The 21,148-nt window shown below is 37.9% G+C and overlaps 1 protein-coding gene across 3 annotated transcripts in view; it reads left to right on the forward strand.

Annotated features, from left to right (window-relative positions):
• Positions 1 to 21,148, forward strand: part of Tmtc2 (transmembrane and tetratricopeptide repeat containing 2) — a 434,585-nt gene that overhangs the window by 256,743 nt on the left and 156,694 nt on the right. The window lies entirely within an intron of this gene.

Below are 21,148 nucleotides of genomic sequence, written 5' to 3' on the forward strand. Positions count from 1 at the left end.
GCTCTGATTTCCTCTATAACTTTCTGCTATTGCTTATTTACCATTGATGCTATTAATTCATACATTTCAGCTGAGCTAGTGTCCTCTGCACTTGTTCTGGGTGGGCATTGGGTTTCCTCCATATGTTTCTGCATTTGATTCTTTACTCCAGATGCTATTAATTCAGGGATTTCTTTTTTAATTTCCAATCTGAGTTCCTCTATACCTTTCTACAGTTGTTTCTTTATTTCAGAAGCCATTGATTCATTGATTTCAGCTATGTGATTCCCAATTTGTTTGTTAGTGTCCTCTACACTTGTTATGGGTGGGCTTGGGGTCTGAGATTGCATTTTGCTCCTTCTCGTTGTATTTTGTGTATCACTGTCTTCTGACCTTTGTTGTAGAGCTTTGGTGCAGTTATAACCTTAGCACCTACTGAAATTCAGGTGCAGATCTACAAAGTTTGAATTTATCCAGGTGTGCCTGGCTTGTGTCTGGCTGCTCTGCTCAGCTCCTTCCTGCTGCCACCCTTGGGAGTGAAACTGTTGTGCCCCTCTGAAAGATGTTCTGCTCCTGGACTAGCTGGGAGGTTCTGTCCCCTACTCTCTCTGCAGGGATTGCAGCAGCAGGATTTTACCCCAGTCCTGTATGCCAGGCCTGAGCTGAGTCTGGAGGGGACAAGATGGAGTAGGGGGAGAGGAAGCTCTTCCACACACTCACTGGGTCTGGGCTAGTACTGGATCTGGGGGTCCCCAGCACGCAGCAGAAATTCTCACTGAGCTGGCAGGGTGTGGGGAGGGTGCTGCGGAGTGATGGTGGGGGTTCCAAGGGGGTGGAAAAGGGTCTCACCCACGCTGTGCCTGGGCTTGGACCAGCATGTCCCTCTGGTGCAGGGTAGCTGGCACAGGTAGCAAGAAGCTCTCCCACACACTCACCAGGCCTGGGCTAGGACTGGCGACTTTGGTTCTCAGAAACACATTCGCATTTGTCCCTTTACTGATTTCCAATTCTTATTTATAGATTTATTGTAAAATTAACTATTCCTACAAAAATGTCATAAATCTGATAAGAATATGTATATAATCTTTAGTGAGAAAACTCCTTGAAAGCAAAAAATAGATATATGAAGCTAGGGGAAAATTGACTATGCATAACAATTTTGTCAACCAAATATTCAGTTATACATATAAATTCGTGAATGTAATTTAGTAGTAAATTATCATTCTTTAATTTTGTCCAAGATATACTACATTCAAGAAATTTATCTATGACTGTCTTGTCAAGATGCCAGGCATGGATTAAAGAAAGAGAATTGCTATATCATGACCCGGATGTCTGCAGGATACTAAAGGAGAAGTCAGAAATGATTTTATGGAGAAGCCAAAATTAAAGTAAAATTAAACCACATTAAAAAAAAAGCAAGATGAAACTTGTGTATTTTAATTTTTATAGTATTAAAAAATCATATATTGGTTCCAAATAACCATCACAATAGCTGGATTTAGGACCCCTTGGTTCCTCATAATTATAAATATACTTTAGCATCTTTATTTTCACTTTGGGTTGCTTTGGGAGTGGTAGATTGGAATTAACTTGGTGGGAATCCAATAACCTATTTTTGGATTACAAATATAAACTTGGACTGAGAGGAGAACCAGGAGGGGACTCCTACATTTGGCATTCAATGTGGCCAAAACGCATAACCTTCTCAATACAATGTCCACTAACCAAAATCACGTGCAGGAGATCCACTGGACCTTGCATGACCAGTTAAGAGTATCAGCTCATGCAGCCTACAGATCTCAGCTGACATAGTGGCTGCAGGCCTCTGAACTGGAGCATCCTGTGCTTTCTGCAGTGGGAGTGTTGAGGGTTGCCCCTTGCCTTAGGACAACATCATGGCAGTTTTGTCCACAGGCTCTGCTATTGACACAGTCAGGGTTTTACTAGAGGAGCAGATGTAATACAAGGAACAGATATAATATAAGATGTACAGTGTATAAGAAAGTAAAGGATTAGCTTATGATGGTCAGCCAGAGCCCGATGAAGAAGCTTATAGAGGGCATCTACATATCCCAGACTAAAGGATTCAGTCCCAGGGTCTGAAGCTCACTGCAGTGTTCCATGCAAGTCTCTATCAGTCAGCCAATGGGTCTGCAGTGGAAGGCTGCAGAATCTGTAATGCAAGCTGAAGAATTTGTGATGGAAGGCTGAAGGGTCCAAACCGGAGGCCGAAGAGTCTACATTGGAAGCCAGGAGAAGCAGTCCAAGCTGACTGAGAAAACTGAAGTTCTTCTGAGGAAGCTGAACATGGAATCCTTCCTCAACCCCTTTATATGCTCTTTTGGTGCTGAGTCACTCTGAGGTGGGCCCTCCCATGGCCCAGGGTGTGGAACTGCCAACGTGATCCAGGCAAGTTGACGCGATGTATTGACCACTACAATCTTTCTGTTGATTTCTACTATAATTACATTATAATCAAAAAGCTGAATTTGCATTAATTTACTCTGATGTTTCTTAAGACTTATGGTCTTATATATGGTTAGTTGCAATAAATATTCTGTATATGCTTAACAGAGGTGTATTCTGATATGTGTATATTACATCAGGTTAGTAGATTAAGTAATTGTGGTATTCTGTACAAGCAAATCTTGGAGAATTGTGGGTTTGGTTTCAGACCATTGAATTAAAGTAGGTATCATAAAAGAGTGGGGTATAGGAATGTTTTGGTTTTCCATGCTTAGAAAAGTAATGTTTACAATACACTGTAGTCTAAAAAGTATACAGTAGCATCATATATTAAAAAAACAGTGGATATAAGTTAATTTGAAAAGCACTTATTTGCTAAAATGCTAATATTTAAAAATCATACATTATTATTAGTTAAAATTATGAATTCTATAGAACATGAAAGTTCATGGTGTAGCGTTCAGTGGTATTCAATAAATTTTTGAAATTGATCTGAGAGAAGTCCCTGGATCTTTTCAGGCACTTGGTACTTTCTTCCTTAGGGGAGTAACCTGGAGTGACCAACTTATATAAACAAAAACGCAAGAAGGCTGAGAATGTCCCCATGTGCTTGTATTTCTGTGGAATTTCCACTGCTTTATTGTCTTGGGTACTGTAGACTCAAAGCCCAGGCAAGTATATATAAGAACGTAGGCTATTTGAGGAGTGTAACTATTAATGTGCTTAAAACAATTGATAAGAACATCAAGCTATAGGGACCGGGGAGATGGCTTAGTGGAATAAGCGCTTTCCTGGCAAGTGCAAGGGCCTGAATTCAATCCCCAGTTCCAAAAAAAAAAAAAAAAAAAAAAAAAAGAGCTTCAAGCTATAAAGAGCACTGGGTGACAAACTTATGATGGCATTATCCAAAGACAGCCTGCTGCTATGCAAACCCTTGGCCAGAGCCCCTTCTTCCCCAGAGATCACTAGCATGAGTGGCATTTATTTGTCTTTGTAAATGTTTTTCAGAGATTTCTGGCTCTCACTGTCTCTTTTACTATGTATACCTTTGTGTTTTTCTAATTTTTTATTAATGCTGTCTGGCAAGTTACACTTTATACCCAATACGTTCAGAGCCATCTTTGTGAATAGTTCTTGCGCACATTTGTTCTATGATACATGGTGAGTTAATTTTATAATGTAACTCTTCATGCGAAACTCTTTCTTTCTGCCTTAAAATCTCTGATTCTTATAATACCTATTACACATACCACTAGTACTCACAGTTCTGAGAAAAAAGTGACCAACTGTTCCCATTATGTCTTTTATTAATTGTTGTGAAAAGGTTTGAAATTTCACATGTTGGAAATGAGGATCTGCTTATGCATCCAATAAATACTGAGAACTTTCAGAGTAGCAACCATTACAGAAGAAACTGGGGATACGCTCACAGAGAAAGTGTAGCTCTATATCTCAAATGGCCTGATGTAGGTGGAAGGCAGTCTTCATTCAGTCTGGAGTGGGTTTGGTGGGGAGGGAAGAACCACACTAGAAATTCAAGCCAGCAAAAATACTTTGGAGAAAACTTGTTGCATTTTGGATATGTAGCTTTGAGCTGCCTATCCACTCAGCAACTGAAATATATTTCTATAGCTCACAGAGGATTTACAGCTAGGGGATATAGATTTTGATATATGTATTCATGTAATTTTAAACTGACCCCACATGATGCCCATATAATATGAACAAAGAGAAATGTACAAAAATTCCATGAATGGAAGGATGAGGAATGGCAGTGTTTGAGGAACTTGATAACCAAGTACAACTCTAAAGTATATTCAAGAAGGACAAAAGCAGGGCTGGCAAGATAGCTCAGCAGACTAAGCACATGCTTTGGCGAGCATAGAGACGAGGATTGGATCGCTGGTCCCACGTGCCACATTGGCCCTGTCCCTGGGGTGCACTGAGGCTGGGAATGAGTCCTGGCATGGTGACACATGCCTGTAATCCCAGCGCTGGGAAGGCAGAAAAGAGGAGGATCACTACGAGTCTGAGCTGCATCGTGAGACCCTGTACCAAATTTATAAATTGGAAAAAAAAACCAAAAACAAAACCAAGGATAAAAGCATAGAATGTGTGATATCATTGCAGCTTTTACATAAGTCAGTAAAAAAGGAAAAACATGATGTAAAGACCACATACTGCAGAGAAGTTAGTAATTTCTTTTGGGGCTTTATGGCCCCATGGGGCAAAAACAGTGGCATCAATTTCGAGTCTGGAAACTTAGAAATATTCACTTCTCCTGTGCATAGAACTCAAGAACATTTTAGCATCATGGAGCTCTAAGATCTCCTAGGGAATGACTTAATGTCATGGAATACATGGACACTGTGACTAAAAGCTGAGATTATACTAGCAGCTCTTTGGAAGCTGGGGTGTAAATTATTTTTATTTTAGCTTATGTAGTACTGTCAGAGTTACTTTTCTTGTTGCTGGGACAAAATACCCAATGCCCAAAGTTAGAGGAGGAAAAGGTTTATTGAGTTCATGGTTTGTGGAGGTTTCAGTCTATTACCTACTGACTCCAAGGTAGGATGGCTTGGCAGATGGCATCGCAGAGGAGAACATGTCGTGGTAGACAGAAAATAGCAAAGCAAGCACGGGCCCTTAACAGTGTCTTTCTGGCTCTCTTATTTTAGCGAGCCTGCTTAGGGCAGGGAGCACTTACACCCTGAATCCGTGCCTTTGGGCCTAGCATTGCACCATGTGTCAATTCCAGTGTTACCCATTCTAGATCCAGCCACCTCTGCAAGGCCCCACCTGTGATTGCATCAAGCCTTGGGGGGGACATCTAGACATGAGCTGTGACAAGTACATAGTGTTATCCTTGGCACTGGCTTGGTGCTCAATGAAAGACTTTTCAACAGAATTGAATCAGACAAGTTATTTCATGCTCATTTTATAACAGTGGAAACTAGAAATTACAGTATTGGTATCTCGGATTGCCTGCCATACCATTAACTCTTGTCCTTCTAGGCAACCCCAGATTCAGACTTGAGAAAATTCCGGATTTTTTTAGAAATTGCAGGCTGGCAAGAGAACCATGAAGGCTGAATCATTCCGATGCTCATTTGTGCTATAGGTGTTTTGTTACAAATGTAGTTGTGAAATGACACTATGTAAGTCCAGGTTTTCTGCATGGAAATATTCATTTAATATTAACTGCCTAGAGTATGTTGAACTGTTTTCCATATAGAAAAAGTGATAAAAGTTATTTTTTTTTAAAATCTCATTCTAAGATCTTTTATTTTATAGTCATTTTGATCTAGAGCACTGTACATAAAACTGAGGCCATGTGTTAGAAAGCCCGTAAAAGCAGTTCACAAGGAAGTTCATAATCACATCCTGTTTTAATGCTTCTTCTTTGGTTTAACTTTAAAATGGACTGAAACTTGGTTAAATGGCCAGGAGCTTTCTGCTGTTGTTCCTAGAATTGTGTTCAGATGGAAAGTGTGGGCTAATGTGCAGGAGAATTTCAAATAAATTAATTTCAGTTTTCTCAGAAGGAGGTTTTGCATTATGAAGAAAAAAGAGTCATTCTTCCTCTGCTCCTGAAGAGAAATGAACAGATGTAAGTTTGTTATTTGCATAGTTCCAATCAGTTCTCTGCAGATTTCCAATTACTGTGACTTAAGAATTATTTTCCAGACGCACTAGGAATTATAGTAGTATTGTCTTCCACTTAATTTATTTTTTTGTTATACAAAATCGAACTATGGGTTTGCATGCATGATGGAAAAGTTGCTTAAGCTCTAACTGAAGTTTGTGGATATCTGTATATGTAAATGATAAAGGAGTATAAAAATGTTATCAGGTGCTTATTTTTACAAAATATTCTTTTCTTTGCCTAAGTTATGTCGAGTATCACTTCTTTCAATTATATGCTTTGCCTTTATCCTTGCACAGATAAAGCTTTCAGGTTGACCCTTTTTAAATCACTCTCATAATCCTCTTCCTTTTCACTTTATTATTTTTTTTTTGCAATGTGTTTAACACTTTTCAGTGGATGATATAATTTACTCCCTGTAATAATAGTGTTATTAAAAGTACATATAAGGGTATAATTTAATTTATATACTGCTGACATGTAAGCTCCACAAAGCATTTTTATATATAATATATTATATATAACACATGATATCTAAATATATAATATATGTATAATATATAATATATACTTACACTCCAATATTGTATATGTCCACAGTGCCTACAGTAGTATTTAGCAGACATTATGCACTCAATAAGTATTTGTTGAGTGCATATTTAAGCTGTCCAAGCACGAGTACATGCATTTCTGTGTGAAGGATGCTCCAGGGATTACTCTAGAAACTTTCCTTCCTTCTTTGTCCTCCTTCTCTCTCAACGCCCTCTGCAGAATTGAAGATCACCTTAGGATTTGTCTTTTGCTTTACGCTTTTGTGACTTTAAGTTACACTGTCCCTTGTTTCCCTTTGCCCTGGGGTCCTTACTGTGAGAGATGATTAGCTGCAGGTGCTTCAGGTTCTGATCAGAGCAATCCCATCTTCCTGTTCTGATATTGAGGAGCTCGGGGTAAGCCAGTGCTCACCACCATCTGCAGAAGGAAAGACAGATGCCCCCTGATTAGCGTAACTACATCTCATCATCATAACCGTGACCACAGGCCATTTCTGAGGCAGTGGAAATTCCAGGTGAAGAAAATAATCCAGGCTCCCCAAAAGTCTAATGGAGACTAGTCTATGACATTACTTATATTATATTCTGTGAACATCCTTTTTAAAAAGTGACTTTGTATTTATTTGTCTGTGTACCCTGTGCCTGTGGCTATTTTATGTAAAAATTTCTAGCAAAAAAGTCTTCAAATCTCCAAACACCAGTTTAAGTGGTAAAGTGGTAAGTATCCCTACCACTTGGGATTCCAAGTTTGTCTTTCATCTGCTGAAACTTCACACAATATGATTTTGATCAAAAGTACAAATCCTTGGCTTATAAAGACAAACAAATTGGTCATTTCTTACCTAAGACATTTATTTATTTATTTATTTATCCTAAGTCCTTTCAGAAAATAAAATAAAATTGAAGAGAAATCCTCATAGCTGAGAAATTTCTACTGAATGGGCAAGAAGTGGAATAACAAGTGTTATTGACAGTATTCACTAAGTTTCTTTATTGGACACCTTAGTCTCCTACCTTCCACCACTCCATCCCTATCTCTTAGTGCTTTTGTTGTTTCCCAGGTTTCACTACCAGTGAGTCTCCTCCTCCTACTGTAGGATCTGTGTGTGAGACCATGGCCATACATTTATCTTTTCTTTCAGTAACCTCAAGAGCATCCTTTCCCTGCACCAAAATTAAACAAGTATATGCAGTTTAGAAGCATTGTGATAAATGTTTCCTCTTCCTCTTCCAATTTTTCAGGATGAGTCTACCAGTGAATTGTTTCTAGACTGAAAAATCTCTTCCAGTGAAAGGAGATAGATCCAGACTTTGATTTGGGGAGTTCATCTTGCTTGTTCTTGAGTTACAGAGTGCTTGTATGACCTAACACCTGTCGGTGCTGGTCCGTGAGATACACGATACCTTTTCCTCTCTTATAATTTATGGCTTCAAAAGCAGACTTTTGTTAGAGCACTGCTATTAAGAGAGAAAGAAAACATGCAATTTGTTGAACATTTATGTTTCAAGTGAGTACATTGCACTAAATCACTGCGTGCCCAGAGGGATATCTGTAACCCAAAGTGGAGCATTCTAGGAATTCACAAGTGTTAGGAGTTTCCTCTCTAGCTGACCAGCTAGTAGAAGTTAGAGTTCTTGCAATGAACTTCCGTACAGTGTAGCAGAGTGTTCTCTACTCAACGTTGTGAGTGCTTTTGCAATGATTTATCTTTTCTGCTAGGTGGTAAATATCCATAGTGGCAAAGTCAAAATATACTTTTAATGAATGTGTACACAAACCAATAGGCTTATTTCATTATGTTTTTATTGGGCAGGGCAGGCTTTGGCCAGTACCTCATGGGTTCCTTTTCAGTGACTGCAACGTGTACAACTATAAATGTTTATCCTCAAAATTATGTAATAATTAGATACCCATGTTGGATAGCTCCTGTGGGGTAGCAGAAAATAAGAAGCAAACAACTATTTTAAATTCGCGCATCAGTGCCCTTAATTTGTGTTATATCCTTTTTAGTTCTTAATTTCATTTGTTGTAAATCATGGAATTTTCCTACAGGATGGAGCATTTGACCATAACTCCCCAAAATACATTTGTAAGTTTTCTAGGATAGTATTTGTTTTTGTAAGGAAAGAAAAAGAGGGAAAGGTTTCCTTCTATAAAAATTTAGTTCTCTTGCACTCTGTGGCTTGCAGGCAACTCAGTGAAATACTTCAGCTTTAGTGCTATACAGATGCAGGTTCAAATCTTCTACTGATTGGCCCTGTGACCAAGCTTGGGAAATTACTTAATCCTTTTTCTAATCTACAAAATTGAGTTATGTTATGTCATTATGAATGGATGCCTAGAAAATTCCTTAATTATATAGCAGTAAAAGCTGGAAAGTTGGTTAGGTATAGATTTTGTTGTTTCTAAATGTCCCCAGGCTGTGTTTGTGGAGATTCGCCTGCAGTCACTGGAAAGGTTTCTGTGAAGGGGAGCGGGCTGGAGGAAACCAAGGAGCCCTTTCACCCTTGTACTGGCTGAGGTGTGTTTTGGTAAAACAGAGGCTGGCTGGCATTGGAGGGTGCAGTTTATCCACTTAAAGCAAATACAAAATACTTGTATATCGAAAGGGCATGCACATGTTAGGGAAAGAAAAATGTGCTAATGAAAAACCACTGAATATATGAGCCAGCGAGAAAGGACAGCTATAAATGCTTGAGCTGAGAACAAGGACATGTTCCCAGGGGGCCAAAGTGGTGTAATGGAATGACAGTCTGGTTTGAACCCTGAGAGCTCTGAACGTGAGTCACATCTTGAATCTTGCCATCTGTGTCAGCAGGGAAAAGTGAGCTCTCCCCACTGCGCTCATATGTGTGAAGCAGAGAGTGTGATAACATTTTCCGTTTCTAATTGTAAGAAATAATGTAGAAAAGTTATAATCGTAAACCATCAATATTAATTCTCTTTCTAGCTTTCAACTGAGTCTTCTTTAAGAAGAATATATCTCTTGTTATTCTTTACATATACAGGAAAATATACTCTTAAATACATTCAGAAGGCAGGTATAAAAATTATGCATATAGAAAAAGACAGTTTAGTTCTGTGTATCCTACACCCAGTAGTAGTTAGCTGAATGAATTTAACTTTTTTAAACATTTGAATATATAGGAATAGATGTATTCCTATATATCCAAGCATATAGGGATAGGATGATGCCTTTATGAGTTTGTATTGCAAGAATACCTAATAAGAGCAATGATAAAGCACACTATGTTGAACCTGAGTAGAAATGTATTAATATACAATAGAAAGGCTTATTTAGATGCTATAGGTCTACTTCTACCTTAGAAGTATTGTGTAACAAATACTCCATTTACTCGACACTTCACAATTTTTTTAACATCATGCCGCAGTAAGAATATATCTTCCGTAGAAGAAAGCACAAAAAATTTAAAATAAGCTACGACTTCTTTTTCTTTTAATGTTAATGGGCAAGGTTTTTACATCTGAATATTAAGAAGGGCAGTTTTGATCCCCTAGCTTTGCTTCATACTCAACAGGTTAGAATGAAAACATATCTTTATGGAGTGGGATGACATGATTTTACTTTATTTAGTTGTCAATGTCTAAACAAAATCCACTTTAGAATAAATAAATTGGACCGTGTCAAAAGAATGATAACAAAGAGCAGGCTTAGCTGTGTTTTCTGAACCCGTGTCAGGTATATGACACTTAGAAGTGAAACAGTTTTTAACATTAGAGAGCTCTGTGGTGTACGGATTCACTCCTGAGTCCAATTCGCGGGACCTGCTGGTGTTTCTCTCTCCATCCTTTTCCATTCTGCTTCAAGCAAGGAAAATACAGAGTGCAAGAACATTTTAGCCATTTTGTGGATCAGGAGGATGTAACTGCATCCAAAGGAGCACTTCTTTTAATTTTCTCACAACCCATATGATGTGCAATATTTGTGCACGATAACTTAGTAGTAACTTACAACGTGTCTTGTTAAGTGTTTTCGCTAGCAAGCATACTCAGTGTTTTAAGAAGCAGTACTTGTGTGTTTTATTTATTATTTTTATTAATTTTATAGAGAAACAGCAATGAAACAGTTTCAAAACAGGTTAGTAGGACAGTTACAATAATTAATACATTGCATATTGTTGTTTTCATGGTAGTTATTCATAGTATAAGATGCAGATATGATATCCTGTCCAAACACTAATAGTGCAAATCTTACTTTTTTTTTTTTGAACTGGGGATTGAACTCAGGCCCTTCCACTTGCCAGGCAAGCGTTTATTCTACTGAGCTATCTCCCTAGCCCCAACTTGTGTGTTTTAAATAAGAAAAATATCATTTACATTCACTTCAACTTTTAGTGCTCTTCTACCCAAAGCAGTCTTTGTACAAACATTATTTTTACCAGTATTTAAAATGTTTGATTATTAAGAGTGAAAAATAAACCGTTTAATTTCTGAAATCATATATATATAAATGTTTTTGAAGTATTATATTCATACACATATACATGTTTATCAGTGTGAAATTCTTTTGCTTGGCCCTTAAATACAGAGTTTATTATCCTAAGATGACCTGAAAGCCACAGAAGTTCTATATAAGACCAAAAATTATAGCTTTGTCTTTGGCATCTCCCATGGAGCTCAAATTTAATCATTTATAAATCCCAGAATCTTTTTTCTTAAAATGAAAATATGCCTCTTCTTTCACTTGATAGTACCTGTGAGTTTCTTTCTTTCTCTCCACTATTCGGTATTGAAAAGATTAACTTAAAAACAAGAACTACCTATTACTAATGTCATTTCTCCTCTGGGCAAAGAGTAATAACTCTGACCAGTGTAATGACTAAGAGCTTAATTTAGAATTTCCAATTTCAGGCTCCTATTATGCTATTAAATTATATAATTTTAATTAAATATTTTAATTCTATATTTTATACCTGGCAGTTGCCTAGTGCGGTTATCATTCAACGCTAGACAACTCATAGCTTATATGCCTTCCCATATAATTAGAAGAAATATTCTGTTGAAATTCTCTGAGAGCCACATTTGATATTACATACTTTATAGTTTAATATAATTTTAATTTCTATCAGTACATGCTTGCAGTAGGTCATGATTACTGTCATCATAGGGCACTGGTTCATGGACATTATATATCTTCTTTGTTTTTTTCCATGCTTTACTCTCCCCCTACCTATTTTTATAAGGTACACATAATGCATGTGTCTTTTGTCAGCTGGAAAAAGAGTGGTTGGCAAATGACAGGAAAATGAAAATAACAATAACTTTAACAAGTTTTTGTTGTGGTTCCAGGGATTGAAATCAGGACCTTGCTCTTGCTAGGCAGGCACTTATGCTGCTGAGCTACTTCCCTGGCCCAACCAGTTTTAATTTTTTAAACATCTACTGTATAACCAGAAAGTCCAGGAGTATGTAGTCAGGAGAGCTTCTGGGAGGGCTCAGGTACTCTCGGGCTCCTTTTAGCTTGTCCTGCTCATCCTTAAGCAGGACCTCCCCCTTGTAGCCAACAGGAAAGGGCAGATGAGGGAGGATGCACTCTGTCCTCCTGGATGGTTTGAGCAAGACCTGCCCAGTGAACCTACACTCCCACCTCATCAAGCAGAGCATTGGGCATGGGCCTAAACCATGCTGCATGACTGCTCATTGTACTGTTTACAAATTCAGGGATTCATGCAGTGACCAATGAAGTTTGGGTGTATAACATCTAAGCTGGGATGCCCTCTTAAATCTTGAATTCACAGAAACTGCAAGGATCAATTAGTGCCTATTTAATCAATTTGTAGTATCTTACTAATTTTATTTGTGTTTTCTATATTTGGAAAGCACTTAAGAGTTTCATTCCATTCATTGCTAGTGGTAGTACTTGAAAATGTTGCCTGGTATCTATTAAATAAGTTATGGGAGCACTTATGTTCTCTGTGTATCATGCTATTAATTATTATTTTCATTGAATAATAAAGCTTATTTTTCAGAGCGCCCAAAACTAGGTATGCATATTGACAAAAAAAGTAGACCGAAATGCATCTGTAATCACATTTTACAGTTAAATTACATAAATTGTAACTACTAGAGTTATTCACTAAATTAGTAAATTTGATGAGGAAATTTGGAATGATGCAAAGTTAGACAACTATGACTTAGGCGAATTTCTGTTGATGTTTCACACACACAAGTACCTTGGGAAAATTGAGCATGTAAAGTTCATAATGCGTCTCATCAAGGAAACACCCCTTCCTCTCAAAATTTGTACATTTATTAAGAGATAATCAACTAAAATAAAATTCAGAAAAATACATCATTATTGTTGTTGTTGTATTTTTTAGGGCAGGATCTACAGGGTGTTCAGGGTCTCACTACTAGATCGGACACATAGTGATTTGCCTGTTTACAGCCTCCCAAGAGCTGGGATTACAGGCATGGGCCACCACACCCAGTCTCACTCATAGTCTCAGTGCACCCTGGGGGGATGGGGCTGGCACAGCATGCCCGGGGATCGAACCTCCGGCCCCTGAGCCTGCTTGCAGAAGCTTTAATCCACTTAGCTATTTGATTGCCCAGGAAAATACTTTAGCTTAAGATGAAATCATAGTTTTTCTTTATAATTGATCATTAGGGATTATAAAATACTTTATAAACCATGTTATGGAAGCATTGTTTTCTGACTTCTTTCAGTTGTTTGGTAAAAATATTTTTATGGGTTTTCTTTCCATTTTTTCCCCCTTCTGTTTTTGCCTTGTTTTGTTTTTATTTTTCCCCGAAAACACCAACACTATTTATAACTGAAGCCTATTCTCCAAAATACAGTCTTTTCAGTTGTCTTGGCATTGATTTTCCCAAGTGTTTCCTCTACAAAAATTGCATTACTTAACTTTCAGGCAGCCTGTTATTATTGTTTTTGTTAGGGTTAAAAATGATATCCTTTGCAGCTTTGCGTTTTTGTAGATCTATCTTGATCTGTCTAGAATACTGTTCTCTGTAGCCTTAACCTTATCCTTTGCATCTTCTCTTCTAACTTCAACCAATTTGCATTCTTTGGAAGATGTCCCTTTTGTGGGTTCCCAAAACACTGTTTTTAAAAACTGCTTTTTGAGACAAGGTCTTTCTCTCTAACTCAGGCTGGTCTTAAGCTCAATATGTAGCCCAGACGAGACTCAAACTCATGGCAATGTGTTTGAGCATGATACTCTTTTTTTTTTTTGGTTCCCAATAGTGGGGATTGAGGTCCAAGCTTTGCATCTACTAGGCCAGCGCTGCAGTGCTGAGCTGCAACTCCACTTCATTTTTTTGAGCCAGATTTTCATTATGCTGCCCGGGCTGCCTCAAACTTGGTGATTTTTTTTCTGCCTCAGTTTCCCAGGTGGGTAGGATTACAGGTGTGTGCCACCATGCTACTTCCTTGTCTTTTTTCTGGGAGATGATCCATTAAATAATTGTTGTTTGATAATCTTATTTTCAATGCTTATTATACTATAAGAATTCTATAAATTTTGCTTTGACTAAAATGAACAAACAGAAATAAAACTATTCTTCATTCATATTTTTGTAGCTTAGAATGTCCGTGGCTGACAGCAGCACCTAGGTTTCCTGGAGCTTTTGTGTGGACATCCGCAGACGTGCTGCTTTGTATGTTCTTCAAGAGTGTGCTTTTCATCTACCGATATGTCTTATTTATACCGAATTTTGGATATCAGAAATCAACTATTTCTAAAGATCTTTGTTAGAACTGGAGACAATTTTCTAAAAACTTAGAAGTTGTATATTTTTGTTTTATTTTGAATTTGTTATGAATTTGATTGGTTTCCATTCATCAAGTGATGGTTAATGTGGATTTCAAAATAGTATTTAAATGTATTTTAAATTTCATTGTATCTTTAATTGACAAATAATGCAACTGGCACTCTGTATTTCTGGATTCTGCATCTACAGTCTCACCCAGTCACTGAGCAAAAATATCCAGGCAAAGAAAAAACCTGTAGTTAACATATATAGTCTTTCCTTGTTGTTGTTTTCTAAATGATATAGTATAGTACTTATTAGAAATTACAAGTAACCAAGAAAGGATTTAAAATGGCACACAGGAGAGTGTATGAATGTTATATATGAAGATTATACCATATATAGAAGAGACTGAAGCTCTGCAGATCTTGTTATTTGTGGGGATCTTGAAGCTGATCACCCACAAAACCAAGCAGAGACCATGGCAATGTTCTGATTCACACACACACACACACACACACACACACACACACACACACGGCATGAGCTAAGAGTTGTATCCCGAGGGTGATACAACTTTTTTTAATCCTTGTTACAAAAGGACATCGAGTTTGTTGGGATGTATTCTCAGAGGTAAGAAAGGGCAGGCCTTTTGGTTTTGAGAAAGTTTCACTTTTCTTTTGCCTTCCTTAAGGAAAGTAGAAATGATGAAAGCTTAGATTTTTATTGAAGAATAATTTAATCTGTTTCCTCTGCATTCAATAGTCTGTATTCACTGTCCAGTTTGTATGTGGGATTGGCAGGGGCACAAAGCCCTAGGTTTTGAAATTAGCTCACGAAGTGCTGGTCAGGGTTTCTCACTTCAGCACTGTGGAGATTTTGGACTGGAGTTTTCTATGTAGGAACAGGGGTAGGAGGATGTTCTGTGCCTTTGAACTGGGGACAGCTTTGTTGCCCTCCACCCTACAGATTCTAGTAGCATCTTCCTAGCTGTAACAACCATAAATGTCTTCAGACATTGCCAAATATTCCCCAGGGTGGAAAAGCCATCCTTGTTTGAGAACTAGGATGCCAAATAAATGTTCTCCTTTTGTCTCTCAGTGGTTGTAGTCAGCTGGGAATTTGTATGACTGTTTACATTTGATTTTGCATTTGCCTCTGCCCAGTTCACTTTTATCATGATTTTGACTGGTTTTCATAAATCAAGTCTCTTGGTTATTGTGACTTTTTAAAAGGTATTTTAGATCTTCATGTTAATGAAGATTGAAAAAAAGTAGGCAAACCTTTCTCAAGGAAAAGAAATCCTATGCAAGCAGCCATAATTTCTAGAATATATACTCTAAATTATTACGAAGAGGTAAAAGGGCTTATTGAACCATATTTTCTGAATTTTTTCTTAAATTGACTTGATTTTCTTGAATTCGGGGTTATAATGAAAAGTAGTGATTCATGTATATGATGTATTTTCTTACTTTGACTAAAGAATTATTTATTCTTTCTCATTCCTCAGCTGTTACTTGTCATTGCTGGTAGTTGCTTGAGAGTTTAACTCTTTGCAGGAGGAATGTGAGAAGTAAAATATTTCTTCCTGAAATATGTTATATTCCGCGTACACTAACATAGACGCTACTGTGGCCCTACCACTCAGAATGCAGAAACCAGCAAGATTTCCTTCAGTTCCTTCTCCAAAAGTCTCTGTAACATCACACTAAGATATAAAATGCCCATTTCTTCATTTTAAGACTATTTTGCATGATGTAGATACATGATTTCTAATTAGATTCTGCTTTAATGATATGTTAAAATGTGTATGCAGTGTGCACACAAACATACATATATGCATTCATATGTATTTTTCCCACATAACACACAAAAAACAGGAGACTTCATTGATGTCCTTAGCATGCAAACAAAGCATATAATCAATGTATACAGCCACAGAAAACCTTTTGGTATGAGCGAGCAGTTAAAGTACAGTTTCCCAATTATTCTAGCCAGCCTCTGCTGGGTTTTAATGTTGGTCTAGTTCTTCCTAGTGTGTAACATTTATGTATACCGTATTTTTTTTTTCTTGTCAAGGTTCATCATCTATAAAATAGAGCCAGTAATAATAACTTATCTCCCAAGGTAATAAATGTTATTTCGTGTAAACCGCTTACATGACATTGTAAGGGATGGTTATGTTTAGCTACTGTTTTTAATGATTGGAACTGCAATGTGAAAGAGTTCTAGCCCTGTGTCTATCTTTTATCTTCTGTAAAATAAAACATGAATTCTGCAAATGTGCAAATTGTAGTAACAGAAGTCAAAATGTATCCTGCACCTCCAAAATGATGGTTGGTTCCATTTCAGTCTTACAAGGCAGTTAATGTTATACAAAAGGGAAGAGTTTTAGAGCAAAGGGAAACCTAACTTAGTGTATCTATATTTAGAATTTTTTGTCTTTCTTTTTCCATCAAGCATGGATTTTACTCTTAGAGAAACTGTGTTCTAAATCTCACCTTGTTGCTTACTGATCATAAATCTAAAATTAGTTGGTTAACTCCCTAAAATTCTCTTCTGCTGTGTCATGTGGAGCTAATGTCAGTCCCTTTTCTCTCTACATTCTTCCAAGCTTCTGGCAATGTCACTTGCTCTGCGTGGGCCTCCTTTGCTCCATTCCTGAACTGGGGCTCTGTTGGTCCCTGATCCTCTAGTGCAGTAATTTTCCACCATGCTTGTTTGTGTATTCCTCTTCCTCAAAAAATTGTTTGTCCAGGGGCCGGGGAGATGGCTCAGTGGAATAAGCGCTTCCCTGGCAAGTGCAAGGGCCTGAGTTCAATCCCTGGTTCCGCAAAACAAACAAACAAACAAACAAACAAACAAAAATTGTTTGTCCACAGTTGAGTGCACCACTGTCTTGGTCACAAGTAACATACATTTATGGTGGCGTAACTGATGTTCAATTAAATCCTTACACATAAGTCGTCAGTCACAGTAGCCATCCAACCTACCAGCAACTTTACTCACATGGCGCAAACGTTAATACTCTAATTAAAAAAAAAACTTTTATATAATCCTTGATATTTCCCTGCTATATATAAATAAATTCCTTCAAAGACTAAGTCAGAAAGACAGGATTATCTAGTATTGTCTCATACTATTTATTATATTCTCCTCTTTATATATTATGAACATAGCAGCACTGGGTGTCTCATGAAGCTAAGTACATCAGTTCCAGGGTTTATGGGTATTTGGCCATTGTCAGAGATCTGTGCACTTTACTTACTGTTATTCCATCTATGGCTAGTAGCATATTTGCCCTTTAGAAAAGTAATTACATAGATACTAATTAGCAGGCTACTGCAGTTATTCAAGGAACAGAAAAGATAAAAAGGGCTCTGACAGAGGTGTAAATATGAAGCTTAAAGCATGGAGCGAAGAGCTCTAAATACAAGGATCTGTAAAACATGTTTGTGAAAATAAATGAATCAAGGGTGAGAAGCAGGTTTCTGGCTTAGCAAATGAAGTACAACACAATTTTAATACTGAGGCCATGTTCCATATTGTTTATTTCATTTATCTATTCATATTCTTTAGATTCAAAGATCAAGGGTTTTCTCTCTCTCTCTCTCTCTCTCTCTCTCTCTCTCTCTCTCTCTCTCTCTCTCTTTTAATGTATTTACTACACGGCTCACTACACAGATCAGACTCGTAGTGATCCTCCCTGTTTTTGAGCCCTCAAGTGCTGGGATTGCAGGCGTGCCCCACGGCGCGCAGTCTCAGTTGCCCTCTCAGCGCGCCCCGGGGACGGGGCCAGCACAGCAGGCTGGGGTCCAACCCCGGCCCCAGCGTCTGCCTAAGCAGGTGCTTTAATCCACTGAGCTATCTGGCCAGCCCTCATTTTCAATTTTTGAATGTGTTGAGTTTGACATTTCCAGTGAGCCCTTGGGCTGACAATCAGTTGTTAAAAGCGGATCTCGATGTCAGGAGAAAGACTATTACTTTACAACTGAGGGTGGGCAGCATGCGAACGAGCCACGTGTGAGCATGCGTGCCATCGTGCAGAGCCGGCATTTCTTGAGAGAGGAGACAAACAAAATCCCGGGAAACACCAGCATGCTGTAAAGGAGTACGTAAATAAGATGACCCTTTCTTTTTCATTCTCCACCGTGAGAGATCAAGAGTGGAACTGAGAATAAAAATCCACTATTCGAAGCATTTGGTAATTAGTATAGATTCATATGACACATCAGAATGAGTTCTGGTAACCGATCCTAAATTGGATTTATGGATACAGGGGATTTGAGAACATGTGTACCACAGACTACTCAGGAAAGAAATCCGACACTGAAGGGAAGGCTAAGAATAAGAAGTAGGTGAGGCAGCTGCAGGACGAATAAAGGTTGCATTTTTTTTCCTTTTTTATGCTAAGAGGTGCATGAACATTTTTGTGGTTTAAAAGGTTGGAACTAATAATGAGAAAGGATATTGGACAAATAGAGGCTCATCGAAGATTCTTATTCCTAAGAATAAACTGGAAAGGGTGGAATATAATACCTGGCTGGTATTACTCCTCTGGTGGCATTAGCCTTACATCAAAGGAAAAAAATGTCTTTTTTTCTGAATTTGAAAGGAAAGAGAGATAATTAAGATTTAGATATGAATTTAGTGAACTGAAAAACATATCAGTAAGATTATGATTATAAAGTATATTAGCCTTTTTTGAAAAATACGTTGTCATTCTATCCACCTTAAAAATAACTGACCATTTTTCAAACACTGAAAACTGGAACCTTTCTTCTCAGTAACTAAAGGGTACATTTAATAGCACAGCATATCCATTTTAGGATCAAGTTAATTTTTGTTTAAATTTTTTATAGGAAGATACATTTCTGCTATATGAAGGGGATCTTAATGTGTTTGGGAATCAATCCAATGATCTTATCAAATGACATTTTAACAAATATTAAAAATAATGAGATTAGGGCTGGCGAGGTAGCTCAGCAGACTAAGTGCCTACTTAGGCAAGTGTAGGGACCTGGGTTTGATTGCCTGAATCACATGCCATGCTGGCTCCACCCCTGGGTGTGCTGAGCCAGGCACCAAGACTGGAAGTGGTGGTGCATGCCTGTAATCCCAGCACTGAGGAGGCTGAAAACAGGAAGATCACTATGAATCTGAGCAGCATAGTGGGACTCTATATCAATTACAGTAAAATAAATGAGATTAGTATATACCAGTGATAAATTTATATTTTATTTTTTAAAGAGAGCACAAAATAGTGCTCTAAAAGAGAAAAATGGCACAGAATTTCACTAAACAAAACAATATGAATTTCACAGTATTTGTTGTAATGCATAGTGTTGTCTTCAAATTAGTCATTCATATTACCAGATATAGTCTTGCAAAATTGGAAGAAGAAAGAAAAAAAAGAAAGAAATATATAAGAAATCAAGAAGAAGAAAGCCAGTGAGATAGCTCAGTGGTCTAAAGCTCCTGCTTATGCAAGTTTAGGCAAGTATGCAAGGACCGCAGTTGGAAACCTGGCACTTCATATAGCGTCAACCTTGTCCCCAGGGTGAGCTGAGCCAGCCATACAGCAACAACAGTGACAATCACAACAGCAAAGAAATTAGGAGAAAAAATACGAAAAATTAAGAAAAGGAGACAAAACAAATTAATGCTCCTTTTCATTCTTTAACTTCAAAACGATTTTCTTCAAGTATTTTTCCAGTGTTTATTAAATAGTAAGTTTTTTTTTTTATTTTAAAGAATTGTATGAGGCAGATTTCAGCTGCTGTAATAAAATCCTTGAGGCTGGGTAATACTGCAGAGATGTGCAGTTTATGGAGCTTATAGTGTTGCGGATTCAGAATGCAAACATGGCAGCAGAACTGGCTAGTGTCACCCTGGGCATCTGACAATATGATGCATGGTGTTATAGTTGTGGGAGCACAAGAGAAGGTGTGATCCTGTGGAGAAACAAGGAACCAGACAATGGAGAGGCCCAGTCCAAGAGACCAGCATTAGTTCCTTTGAAGAGCAATGCCTTCAGGACATACCTGCCACCCCTAGGTTCACCTCTTAAAAGTGTTATCACCCTCTGCCTTTGTCTCAAGAGAACCAGCTTCCATTATATTCAAATTGTATTTGATTACTGCAGTAGTTGACAAAATGCCATTTTTATCAACATCCTCCTCTTTTCCCAGACTTCCCTTTCACCACTCATTGAAAGACCTCAGCAGCTGCCAAGTGAAATCTGCAATTTGCAGTAATAACGGCCTCGTTCAGGCTGAATAGATGTGCAGTGCTCTATGCCTGCAAGATAGTGGGGACAATTAGATGGGATTAGCCGGAGCACTTTGGAAGCTGGGTGATCGCTCTTCAGTTCCCTGACATCTTATTTTCATAGACAGAATTGTAACTGATTTTCATTTAGGTTATGAGGATGGGCTCTGGAATGATGGGATTAATGCGTGTGGATCCTGCTTAACTCTAAGCTCTTGGCAAGTTCTAGTTGAGTCTTTAAGTCTGTAGAGAAAGATGTGTTTCAGAACAGTGAACTGCAATTTGCACAGTATTGTGAAATTCAAGCTCAGTTCCTTGCTAAATCCAAATAGTACTGTGCGTAGCCTTCTGTTCCATTCCTTGTCCCTTTAGCATCTGATTAAGTTTTGGCTCTGTCTTTGTTGTTGACCTAGACTGCCTTTTGCTTTTCAGGGAGGCATAGATAAATATTTCCCAGGCTGCAGCTAGCGAAGGACGCTATATATATATAATTACTGT

Source organism: Octodon degus, unplaced genomic scaffold (assembly GCF_000260255.1).
Source record: "Octodon degus isolate 3935 unplaced genomic scaffold, OctDeg1.0 scaffold00004, whole genome shotgun sequence".
NCBI lineage: Eukaryota > Metazoa > Chordata > Mammalia > Rodentia > Octodontidae > Octodon > Octodon degus.